At 51.7% G+C, this 13,085-nt stretch overlaps 1 pseudogene; it reads right to left on the minus strand.

Moving 5' to 3' along the window:
- Positions 1-1,935: 1,935 nt before the first annotated feature.
- On the minus strand, positions 1,936-6,754 carry LOC136516182 (uncharacterized; annotated as a pseudogene).
- Positions 6,755-13,085: the final 6,331 nt, after the last annotated feature.

The following is a 13,085-nucleotide window of genomic DNA, read 5'->3' on the forward strand; positions in this document are numbered from 1 at the left end:
GGAGGTGGACGGAATTTTAATATACTTCTGGTAGAATATATGGAAAGAGAGAAATAGAAGGATCTTCCAACAGAAATCTCTCAGCCCAAGACAAGTGGCTTCTATTTGCAAAGATGACATCACACAGTATTGTCTGGCAATGGCACCGATGCCTCAAGGGCCTCAAGCTAATTGAAGATCTATGGTCCTTACGTAGATTTCCCTCAGTTGTTGTGGTGCCTAGTTCTAGGCTTTCCCAGTCGGGTGGTAGTTTTTTTGTTTTTAATGTACTCGGTGTCTAGTTCAGTGTTTTCTCTGCCGTTAGTTGCTCGGGGGTGGAGAGGTCAGGCAAGCTTTTGCATGACTGCTCTCTTGTAACTTCTTGTACAGTTTTTTTTTTTTTTTCCTTTTTATCGTCTTGGGGATTGATGGCGCCGGCCATTGCCCGTACACGGCCACCCGCATATGGCTTTGCTTGACGTCAGTGGACCTCCATCCCTGGTCCCGTTGTCCAGCAACTCCAACCGCTCCCCATGACTCACCACCAGCCTCATGGCCACTGGGAGCGCGAGGGATGGGAGCCGCCGCGACGCTGCGCCGGCGACCGGCAACCCGCACGGCCGCGCCCTCATGGCCGGCTGCCCGTCTTGGATTGAAGAGCCGAGAGCGGTAGAGCAACACGCCAAGCGCCCGTGCGGCGTGTGCCGATGCTTGTACCCACTGCCCCTGGTCCGTTGCCCTAAGGGCCAAGCCGCCAAGGCACAGAAGCGCACGTCGCCCCTCGCTGCCGCCCGTCTTCAAGCTCCGCTCGTTGTCGCGGACGGCAGACTCGCGCTCGTGCCTCGCGGTGTCGCACGCTTCGACCCGGTCAGGCTGCGCCGGGTCACGTGGCGTTGCGGCGTCCTCCTCTTCCATCTGGCTCAGGGCGGTGCGGAGGTCGATGGGCGACCACGACGCGAGAGAGAGTGCGATGGGTGAGGTCGAGGACTGTCCCGTACTCCCGTGATCGATGGAAGAAAAGAGATAGTAATCGGAAAGGGGAGGTAAAGGAAATCAACATGATCGATGGAAGGCAAGAGACAATCGCGGAGGGCCATCAGCGGTAATTTAGGATCATGCAGATTTCCGACGAGGGTTTTAGCCGGGTGCCATTATAAAAGTTCATAATTACATACAAGCTATTAAAAAGTTTGAGCGGTCATAAATAACACTGGTCCGAACTTTTTTTTCCCTCCACGCTAATCCCTCCGCTTTTATCTCTATCAGTGTCCAAATGCAATGGAAAAAGTCTAAAATAGCCCCAGGCCTGGACGCCATGCAAAAATTCGTCGTTCTTCTAGTGGGCCCTTCTGGTGCCACTAACCCTGACACCTTGACACCTCGTCGCTGCCGCTCAGTGCTGGGAGTTCTCACCAAAAAACCGTGGGCACTTGCTCGTCTGCTCGGCTCTCAACATCTACGGCTCAAAACTCGGCTCGTAGGCTGTTGGTCATTCGGTCTCACACCCTCAGGCAGCTGATGAGCCGAGCATGACTTCATGAGTATGGTGGGTACCAAACACCGCGATCACTGGAGCCTTCTGCGATCACAAGTTCTTGAAGCATGTTAGGCCCCGTTCGTCTGGAGGAATTTGGAGGAATCCGGATGAATCTATAGGAATTTGTGAGAGGAAAACACTGTTCCGGATAAAAAAAGAAGCGGATCAAGCCAGGTTTAAGGGCACGTGAATGGGGCCTTAGCATCAGAGATCGAAGGGGAAGGATTGGGGAAGAAGAAAGGGAGCAAGAGGGGAAACATGACAGATAGCTAGAGGAGGAATCTTAGTATTGATTTGGTTCTGAAATGTCTGTCCCCTTTTTCCTCTCTCTCTCGGTATAGAAGGCCTTGGCCTTGGCGTGAATCACACAGGCGCAGCTGTGTCTTGCCTAGGATTCACGCCCACTCGTGTCCACCGAATCACACGTTGACGCGTCGGGCTCGGTCGCTCCTCCTTAGTTCTAGTACACTCTGGTTGGAGGAGACCGCGACGCGTTCAGGTGCAACGTTGTCCGCTTGGCTGGTGGCTGGATCAGGTTCCGCTCCCCTGGCGATGCTGACATCCCCTCCCCGACGAAGACCTGCTTGTCCCCAAGCAGGGGTGCGTGGAAACCGCTGCTGTAGAGCTTCAGTGTCTTCCCAGGTGGCTAGTGAACGTGGGAGATTTGACCATTGCACGAGCACCTGTTGTACGACATCGTAGTCAGTGGCGTGGACGCGCAGCTGCAGGACCTTCACTGGAATCTGTAGCCCATCGAGAGTGTTGGGGAGATCAGCCACCGAGTGAGATGTAGGGACCGCCGTCTTGAGCTGGGACCCATGGAAGATGGGGTGGATAGTTGAATCCTCCGGAAACTTGAGCGTGTACGCGACGTCGCCCACATGGCTTATGACCTGAAACGGGCAAAAGAATTTGAATGCTAGCCTTTGATTAGCGCGCGGAGCCAAGGAAGTTTGGACGTATGGCTGCAACTTGAGGTACACCTAGTCGCCGACTGCGAATTGGCGTTCAGAGCGAGATTTGTCAGCTTGTGTCTTCATTCGCTTCTGAGCCCAAGCGATGTGTTGCTGAATGAGTGTGTTCATCAGGGACTTTTCCTTCATCCAATCATCGAGCGGGACCGAGTAAACCGCACTGTCTTCAGAGATCCCGAAGTGCTTTGGATGATGACCATAGAGAACAAAGAATGGTGAATAGCTCAACGAAGAATGCCATGTGGTGTTGTACCAATATTCGGCCAAATAAATCCAATCAAGCCACTTAGCTAGACAGGCACCGACAAAGCAACACAAGAATGTTTCCATGCATTGATTCATGCGCTTCGTTGGCCCGTCGGTTTGTGGATGCTAAGCTAAAGACATCTTGAGAGTGACGCTAGCCAAACGGAAGAGCTCTTGCCATAGCTGACTTGTGAACACCTTGTCTCAGTTAGAAACAATGGACAATGGTAGACCATGGGGGCGGTACACAATGGTGATAAATGTCTTGGACACCGTAAGAGCAATAAATGGGTGAGCCATTGGGATGAAGTGTGCATACGTGGAAAAACAATCCACAATCACCAGAATGCAATTCTTGCCCCCAGACGGTGGAAGTCCCTCCACAAAGTCCATCAAAATGCTTTGCCACGCCATAGTGGGAACCGGTAAAGGCTGAAGGAGACTCGGGTACCTGGCGCGATCGGGCTTGGCCTGCTGACAAGTAGGACATGCAGCAACAAACTAGTGAACTGAGGATTTCAGACCCGTCCAGGCAAAGAGTGGCTTGATACGACGGTAGGTTGCAGGAAATCCCGAGTGGCCACCCATTGGTGAAGAATGGAAAGCCTCAATAATCTTGTGTTGGAGAATCACATCAGTCCCAACCCAAATGTGTCCCTTGTACTGAAGTAGCCCTTGATGCATAGAGAGGTGAGGTTCAGAGTTTTCAGAAACAGCTAACTTAGTCAATAGTTCCTGAGACCAAGCATCAGAGGTATAACTATGGATGATGGCGTCGAGCCAGGAAGGCACTGGAGCTGACACCGCGGACAGCTCCTCTGGGTGGCCAAGGCGAGATAGTGCATCTGCAACTCGATTGTCAGTGCCCGGTTTATAGACGATGCGGTATTGCAACCCCAACAGTTTAGTGAAAACTTTTTGTTGCCATGCAGTGTGAAGGCACTGATCACTCAAATGGATGAGGCTCTTGTGATCGGTAAAGATGATAAACTCACCAAGCTAGTATGAGCACCACTGATCAACAACAATGATGATTGCCATGTACTCTTTCTCGTAGGCTGACAAACCTTGATTCTTGGGGCCAAGAGCTCGACTAAGGAAAGCGAGTGGATGCCCCTCCTGAAGGAGCACAGCACCAACCCCATAGTGAGAAGCATCAGTCTCAATGCAGAACTGGTGCTTGAAATCAGGCAGTGCTAGAATGGGAGCTAAGCACAAACACTTCTTCAGGGTTTGGAATGTCGTCTCATGTTCAGTAGACCAAACGAACAGAGAGTGTTTCTTCAACAATGATGTTAGTGGCTTTGAGATTACAGCATAATGGTGAATAAAACGGTGGTAGAAGCCTGCAAAGCTGAGAAAGCTACAAAGTTCCTTGACTATAGTCAGTGTTGGCTAGGATACCATGTCCTCAATTTTAGCTAGATCTATAGCCACACCTTTGGCACTGATGACATGACCCAAATAAGAGATCTCAGTTTGCGTGAACTTGCACTTGGATAATTTGATGCGCCACTGGTCTTTGGCTTGCAAAGAAAATACCAAACACAGATGGTCAATATGCTCCTCAAAGGACTTGCTGTAAATGAGTATAACATCAAAGAAGACAATAGCACATCGACGGAAGCAAGGTTTTAGAGTATTGTTCATGGCACCTTGGAAAGTGCCGGGCACACCAAAAAGTCCAAAGGCGACGACCTTGAATTCATAATGACCCACATGAGTGGAGAACGCAATCTTATGCTCTTCACCTTTTCGTAACCGTATCTGGTGATAGCCTGACAGGAGGTCCAGAGTGGAGAAATACCGGGCACCCGCTAGCTCATCCATCAGTTGTTCAAACATTGGAATAGGGAATGCAGTCTTGACAATGAGGGCATTGAGGTAGCGATAGTCCACACAAAATCTCCATGGGCATCCTTTTTATGTACCAGCAACACAAGCGAGTTGAATGGCGAAGTGCTAGGTTGGATGATTCCCTGTTGCAGCATAGATTCAACCTGAGATTCAATCTCATCCTTGAGGGCTAGTGGTAACGGTATGGTCGCACTATGACAGGCCTAGCACCTTCAATCAATGGTATCGCATGGTCACAATCCCTCTTAGGCGGCAGTCGGTCAGGTGGACAAACCATTAAAGGAAACTCGTCCAGTAAAGTACTGATGGCCTGAGGTAACTGAACCTTGGCAATAGTGGCTTGCTGAGTGACACTGAAAATCTGAACTAACAATTCATCATCCACAGTAACTCCCAATGGTAGATTGCCCTGTAACCTAACAGTTGTACCCTTGTAAGGGATGACCAACCAGCGATGCAACCAATCCACCTTCGTTGGACTAAAAAGTTGCAACCAATCCATGCCAAGGATTATGTCATAGTGTTTGATGGGCAAAACCTTCAAATCATGAGTAAACTGATACTGCTGCTTTAACAGCTAGTGAAGGGCACTGAACTGGGTTGACTGACAGTTGAGACAGTAACTACTGACTGATGAATGATATGGAGCTACCTGAGTCTAGTAGGATCAAGACTAGCTGCTGCTGAAACATGCCTTGGAATTGCAATGTCTTTACCCCAGATTGGGCTACAGTGTTAATGGATAGACACCAACAAGTTTCTTCCGGCTCTGACCCATCATCGCCATCTGTTGTCGGATAGTCTATCGTGTTGTTAGAGAAAAGAGCATAGAGCTCGTCCAGTACATGGAGTCCCACTTGTTGCACACACTTGTGGTCAGGATTCCACTTCTCTCCATAGTGATCACACAAGCCACAGGCACGTCGGTAGGCCTTGAGATCAGCCAGCTTTTTGTCCAGCAGTCTCTGATTGAAAGCAGACTTGTCCACCATCCCAGCTTGCACACGGTCTTGTTTGGGAGGAAGGGGATAGCCAGCTTTCTGATTCCATAGGTTGAAGTCACATTTCCTTGATGACTCTGCAGCCTCTTCCTGCAACAACGCCAAAGTATACGCAGTATCCAGAGAATCGGGGCGTTGAACAAGAATGACAGAATGAATTTCGGAATGTAAGCCATCTAGGAAACGAGTGATGTAACGCAGAGCACTGGTATTAGCATCATAGGCTTTGAGGTGGTCAACTAGCTCAGAGAAACGATCAACATAATCCTAGACAGAAGATGTTTGGCAGATGCGGTTCATTTTGTGAAGAAGAAACTCATGCTGATCACGATCAAAGCAGGTATGCAATGCTTGATAGAAATCGGACCATTTCATGGTCTCAGCTGTTCAGTCACAGACTGAATCCAGCGCTTTGCAGGGCCAAGGAACTGCATACGAGAGCATTTGATCCAAACGGAAGGATCAACCGAGTACATCTCAAAGTAATCCTCAGCGCATGTAATCCAAAGTTTAAGATCGGTGCCATCAAAGGTTGGGAAGGTCAGTTTTGGGAGCTTGCCGGTGGGGTTATGGTGGTGCTCGAGTGGGCGGTTACGGGATAACACTAAGTCATATGCACGGGAATTTGTAGAGGAATAGTCCATACCCGTGACCGGGGAATGAGTATAGGTCGTGACAACCCCAAACTCATTCTCCCGGTGGTGAGGATCGACGCCGTGCTCGTTGGGCTGAGCAGCCTTGTAGCCAGCAGATGCAGATGCGGCGTGCTGCTCTGACTTGACCGGTGGCTCGGTGAAGATGGCCGGCTCGATGTGAGCGGTGGCGGACTCAATCATCAACCAGTTCCAGTACTTGTCGAGCTTGCCGATGCGAAGATAGAGGTTGTCGATGATGCCTTCATGCTCTTGGCGCCATGAGTTGAGGTCAGATGCGGCCATCTCGATGGTGCTGAGGCGTGCGTCGTGGTGAAGCTCGGAGTCGATGATCCTCTGTTCCACCACAGCGTCGGCGTCCTTGAAGCGCTTGTCCAAGCTCTCATCAACCTCAATGAACCAGCGCTCGAGAAGGTCCTTCTGGTCGGAGAGTTGCTTCTGGATGGTGGCCTGCTCGACGGAGAGCTTCTCGATCTCCTTCAGCAAAAGTTGCGTGTCGGGGTTCATTATTTCACTCTGCGGGGCTCGGCGAGTGTAGTGGAATCGGATCGGAGGCTTTGGTGGTGGTGGCAGTGGTGAGCGATCCAGGACGCCTATTCTCGGCTCGACTCGTGGATTTGGGGAATTTCAGGAACTCAATTGCGCTACAGCAACTCACTGTGGCACATTGAGATCAACCAACCACGGCAAATTACGAATCAGAGTAGGGGATAGGAAACGCGGAAGAGAATCGAAAAGCTCTGGATATCAAATGTTAGCATCAGAGATGGGGGGGAAGGATTGGGGAAGAAGAAAGGGAGCAAGAGGGGAAACACGACAGATAGCTGGAGGAGGAATCTTAGTATTGATTTGGTTCTAAAATGTCTGTCCCCTCTTTCCTCTGTCTCTCTCTCGGTATTTATACAAGGCCTTGGCCACGGCGTGAATCACACAGGCGCAGCTGTGTCATGCCTAGGATTCACGTCCACTTGTGTCCACCGAATTGCACATTGGCGTGCCAGGCTCGGTCGCTCCTCCTTAGTTCTGGTACGCTCTGGTTGGAGGAGACCACGACGCGTTCAGGTGCAACGTTGTCCGCTTGGCTGGTGGCTGGATCAGGTTCCGCTCCCCTGGCTATGCTGACAAAGCCCTCCAACACAAGTCACCTGGTACATTCAGTTTCAGTCTCGCCATTCGATTGGCTACGAGGGCTGCAATTTCAGAACTGCAGTTTCAGTTATTCACCAATATAGATAGTACACACTCAGTTTTGACTGATGTTCTGTAGATTGTTTTCGAAAGATCATGTTCTGTAGATTGTTGTTGCTACTGAAACCTCATCCTCTTCGCTTAGCTTCTATTTTGAATCGTGATTAGAATATCCATAACCAAATCGCTTAGCTTTACTGACATAATTTATTCACAAACATTTCATTTCATAGCCTGGCCTCCATTTCTTGCCTGAATCGTTTCAGCAACCTCCGTTTCTGACTGAGTGCAAAGCGCTCCTCCAGACAAGCTTCATATAAGAGGAAGGACTCGCTGGTGATGTCTTCCTTGCCAAGGATGCCGGGCACGGCGCCCACGGTGGTCACAATCTGTGTCTTGTCGAACTGCTCCGTGTCAGCCGGAACTCTCTCCGCCCGCCGCTTCACCTGACGGGAACAGTCTCCTCTTCATCTTGGTGGACATGGTGATCCGCGGCACCGTCAAGTTCGGCGACGGCTCAGAGGTCACGATCGAAGGATCCGGCACTGTGTTGTTCGAGGGCAAGACTGGCGAATACCTCCCGCTCACGGGGGTGTACTTCATCCCGAGGCTGACCACCAACATCATCGGCCTTGGCCAGCTCGACGAAGCCGGCTGCGACGTCCACACCAAGGACGGTGTCCTTTGAATCCATGACGACAAGGGCCGGTTGATCGTGCGAGTCCAGCACTCGGCGAACCGGCTGTACCTACTACGCGTCAAGATTGGGCGACCATTCTGCCTGGCTGCACATGCTAGCGACAGCGCGTGGCTGTGGCTTGAGTGCTACGGTCATTTACACTTCGACGCCCTGCGCAAGCTCGAGCAGCGGGGCATGGTGCACGGGCTGCCCCACATTGAGCACGTCTACTAGCTTTGCGCTGTTGCATTACCACCAAGCTAAAGAGGAGACCGTTCCTGTCGCAGGCGAAGCGGCGGGTAGAGGGGTTGCTGGACCTGGTCCATGGCGACCTGTGCGGCCCAATCACGCCGGGCACACTTGGTGGTAAGCAATATTTTCTTCTCCTGGTTGATGACAAGAATAGGTACATGTGGGTGGCGATGCTCGCTGCCAAGAGCGACACCCTCACCGCCGTCAAGAAATTCCAAGCGAAGGTGGAGGTGGAGATAGGCCGACGTCTACGCGTTCTGCGCACTGACAACGGGGTGAGTTCACCTTTGTTGCGTTCGAGGAGTACTGCGTCGAGTATGGCGTCGAGCGGCAGCACACGGCGCCATACACGCTGCAGCATAACGGCGTCGTCAAGCGGAGGAACCAAACTGTTGTCACCATGGCACGCAGTCTGTTGAAGAGCCGGAACATGCCAGCAATGTTCTGGGGCGAGGCGGTAGCCATCGCTGTCTTCCTGCTGAACCGGGCGCCCACCAAGGCCATCGACGGCATGACGCCGTATGAGGCTTGGCATGGTCGCAGGCCAGATGTCAGCTTTCTGCGCACATTCGGGTGCGTGGCATACGTCAAGGCGACGAAGCCACACATGAAGAAGCTCGACGACCATGGCACTCTGGTTGTCTTCATCGGCTACGAGCCAGGTGCCAAGGTGTGGCGCTTCTATGACCCAGCGACGCATCGCGTTGTCGTGTCGTTGACTTGGAGGTCGCTGCAGACCTCATCGTGGAGTACCACGCGATGGAGCTGGGTATTGGGTGCGTCGATGTCGACACCACTGCAGGCGCACCAGAGCCCCTAGCGACACCAGCCCCTACAGCGATCCCCGGCACACCCGTGGCAGGCACACCGGTGATGTCGCCCACTGCACCGACTCCTCCTCCCGTGACTCCAGCACTAGCAACAACTTGGCTGCCCTAGCCCGAGTTCGTTTCGCCACCTCCAAACATGGAGGAGTACTTGGACACTGATAACGATGATGACATCGAGCCGAGGTACCGCACCATCGACAACATCCTTGGAGCAGCATCACCGCCTGGCCTCATTACGTCAGGTAGCTGCTGAGCTCCATCTGCAGATCGAGGAGGAGACAGACACCTTCACTGAGGCTGAGAAGCATGAGTCCTGGCGTCATGCCATGATCGAGGAGATGGGCCCATCGAGAGCAACCAGACATGGCGTCTGGTCTCCTTCCACCCGGTCACCGGCTGATCGGGTTGAAGTGGGTGTACAAGGTGAAGAAGAACGCCGCTGGTGAGGTGATCAAGCACAAGGCGCGGCTCATCATGAAGGGGTACGTCCAGCAGCCAGGTGTGGACTTCGACGAGGTCTTCGTGCCCGTAGCTCACATCGAATCAGTGCGGCTGCTGCTGGCACTCGCCGCCCAGGAGGGGTGGCCGGTGCACCACATGGACGTCAAGTCCGCATTCCTCAACGGCAAGCTAGTCGAGGAGGTCTACGTCAGGCTGCCTCCTGGCTTCATCGTCGATGGCCATGAGGACAAGGTGTTGCGCCTAGACAAGGCGCTCTACAGACTTTGTTAGGCACTGCGTGCGTGGAATATAAAGCTCGATGAGACGGTGGTGGTGCTCGGCTTCAGCCATGGCACGTCGGAGCATGCTATCTACGCTCGTGGCAAAGGCGCTTCTCGTCTACTGGTGGGGGTCTATGTCGATGACCTCATCATCACCGGGAACGATGCCAGCGAGATCATGAAGTTCAAGCGAGAGATGAGCGCTAGGTTCAAGATGAGTGATCTAGGCTTACTCTGTTTTTATCTTGGCATTGAGGTGCGTCAGGGTGGCGACGGCATCAAGCTGTCTCAGGCGGCGTACGCGCGCAAGATCCTAGAGTGTGCGGGCATGGTGAGCTGCAATCCATGCCATACTCCTATGGAGCCCACCCTAAAGCTATCAAAGGATAGTACAGCTGCGCCAATTGATGCCACTGAGTACCGAGGTCTTGTCGGTTGCCTCTGGTACTTGGTGCATACTAGGCCGGACATTGCTTTCGCCGTTAGCTACGTCAGCAGGTTTATGGATAATCCCACCACCGAGCACCTCAACACGGTGAAGCGGATTCTACGCTACATCTCGGGCACGATTGACTACGGCTATTACTACAAGCATGGCGGTAAGGAGCTGAAGCTGCACGGGCAGTGACATTGATACAAGGAAGAGCACCACTGGCGTGCTATTCTTTCTTGGCTCCTGCCCTGTGATTTGGCAGTCCTAGAAGCAAAAGGTCATCGCATTACCGTCCTACAAAGCAGAGTACATTGCAGGGACGACGGCAGCCTGTCAAGGTATATGGCTGGCGTAGTTGCTTGCAGAGCTGAAGAGTGAGCAGTGCACAGCTTTCCTGCTGAAGATGGATAGCCAATCGGCTATAGCCCTCAGTAAGAATCCCGTTTTCCACGACCGAAATAAACACATAGATGTGAGATTTCATTTCATTCGGGGGTGTGTTGGAGATGGGAAGATGGACATTAAGCACGTCTGCACTGAGGAGCAGATCGCCGAAATTCTGACAAAGCTACTCCCACGAGATCATTTCTGTGAACTACGTGTAAAGCTGGGCGTTGTCAAGATCACGAGGAACTTTAGGCTTAGGGGGTGAAATGTAAGCAAGGCATGTAATCCTAAGTTCCTGCTTATTTCCTTTCTGATAGGTAGCGTTAAGCTCGGCTTGGAAAGTTCCTCCCGAGCGTGTCGTTGTATCAAGGCAGCAAATCCTGTTGATCTTGCATGTGGGATGGCACATGTTAATAGGGTCATGCATGGCATCATGCTACGTAGCGGACGGCAAGATTAGCTTGGCCGCTCCTTTCCTTTCTTTTACTTTCCAGAATTAGCGTCAGCGTTGTATATAAATAGTTGGCTAATGTATTGAGAAAAGCTATCACGGTTTGTGCAGCACCAAAAACTCTGAGTCTTATTTGCATCTTAGCATTCGTAAGCGAGTTCATCGGAAGAATTCTGACCGCCGGAGAGAGTTCCGGCTGACACTCCATCGAATAGCCCACGACGTCGATGAGGTGGAGGGTGTGGGCCAGAGACATTAGTGATGGCACCTGGAGCGCGGAGGTGGTGATCGTGGTGATAGCAATGACGGGCTTTGCGGGTCCTGTGCCACGCTTGGTGCTGCACTGCGCGTTCTGGACAGTGTCGAGGATGCGGTGCGCCTTGAGGAGCTCATTGGGGTGGGGAACACGAGCGAGATGTGCTACGTGGTGGGGTGAGGGGCGAGGTGGGTAGGAAGAGGAGGTAGACGATGAGGCAGGAGAAGAAGAAGCCGACGGCCATGGAGGTGGCGCAGAAGAGCACATGGCTTGGCCGGCTCCGGTGCGACGTCCGGCAACCGCGCCGTTGTCCTCGCTGGAGCCCCGGACGAGCCATGCCGCTAACATATGGATCCTGGAGCGGCCGGGTCAAAGTGGGAGTGGGAACGAGCGCAATGGCGGCCGGCTAGGCCGCTAGAGCGTGGGCGGGCGCGGCCCCAACCAGCATGTGCGTGCACGGGCGTGGCCCTAGCTGGCATGGGCACAAGGCCTCGTCGGCTCCATTCAGCGAATCTGAACCGATCGGGCCCATATGTCAGAGCTGATAAATGATGAGAACACAACAGAAGATGGACGGAATAGTGTGGAGGGGGAAAATTTAGACTGATGTTACCTGTAACCACTCAAACGTTTTAGTGACTTATAGGTAATTACCAACTTTTATAATAGCACATAGGTAAAAGTCTCATTTCCGATCCGATAAAGAAAAAAAAAGATGAGGGTGTGGGAATAGTGTAAGGCATCGTTTGGATGCATGTGTTCACGTGTGTTGGAGTGGAATGGAATTTAATGTAATTCCACTTAAATGCACTTTAACACGTATGAATTGAGATAAATACATATGCACGCAAACCGAACCCAACCGGGATCGTCGCGTGATGATATTTTCCCTTTCCTTCCGTGCGGCCAATGAGCGAGCAAGAGAGGGGGAGCGGGCAGGGATCGCAGGGGTGTAGGGTTGAGATGGCGGACTAGAGGGGGGTGAATAGTTGTTTCTAAAACTTAATCACGTCGGCTAACCAAAATAAGTACGGAATTAAAATTATCGGTCTAGCCAAGACTATACCCATCTATCTATGTTTTATAGCACCTTGCAAAGATCCTAATTAAACAACAAAGGTGTCAGGCTAGCTAGAGCTCACCTAACCAATTCTAGAAGCAAGGTCACACAAACCTATGCCACTAGTACTTTAACCAACAGGGAGCTCCTACACATGCTAGTAAGCAAAAGCACAAAGCCAACTAAGCTCACTAGCAATGCTCAATAACAAGGCAACCAATGCCAAATTAGAAAGCGTAAATACTTAGCTACACAAACTAAGCAAAGTGACTAACAAGGTTACACAAACCAAATTAGTTACGCAAGGGAGCTACTTCTATGCTACACAAGCAAGAAGGTAACTAGTGAGCTATACAAGCAAACTAATTACAAGAACAACTACACAAGCACAATGTATATAAAAGTAATTACAAGCTTATGTAACGAGGATGCAAACTAACGGGGAGAATAAAGTTAACACGGTGATTTTTCTTCTGAGGTTCACGTGCTTGCCAACATGCTAGTCCCTGTTGTGTTGACGGCTCACTTGGTGGTTCGGCGGCTAATTGGCATCACCCGCCAAGCCCACACGTCGGGCACC

Source organism: Miscanthus floridulus, chromosome 17 (genome assembly GCF_019320115.1).
Source record: "Miscanthus floridulus cultivar M001 chromosome 17, ASM1932011v1, whole genome shotgun sequence".
Lineage (NCBI taxonomy): Eukaryota > Viridiplantae > Streptophyta > Magnoliopsida > Poales > Poaceae > Miscanthus > Miscanthus floridulus.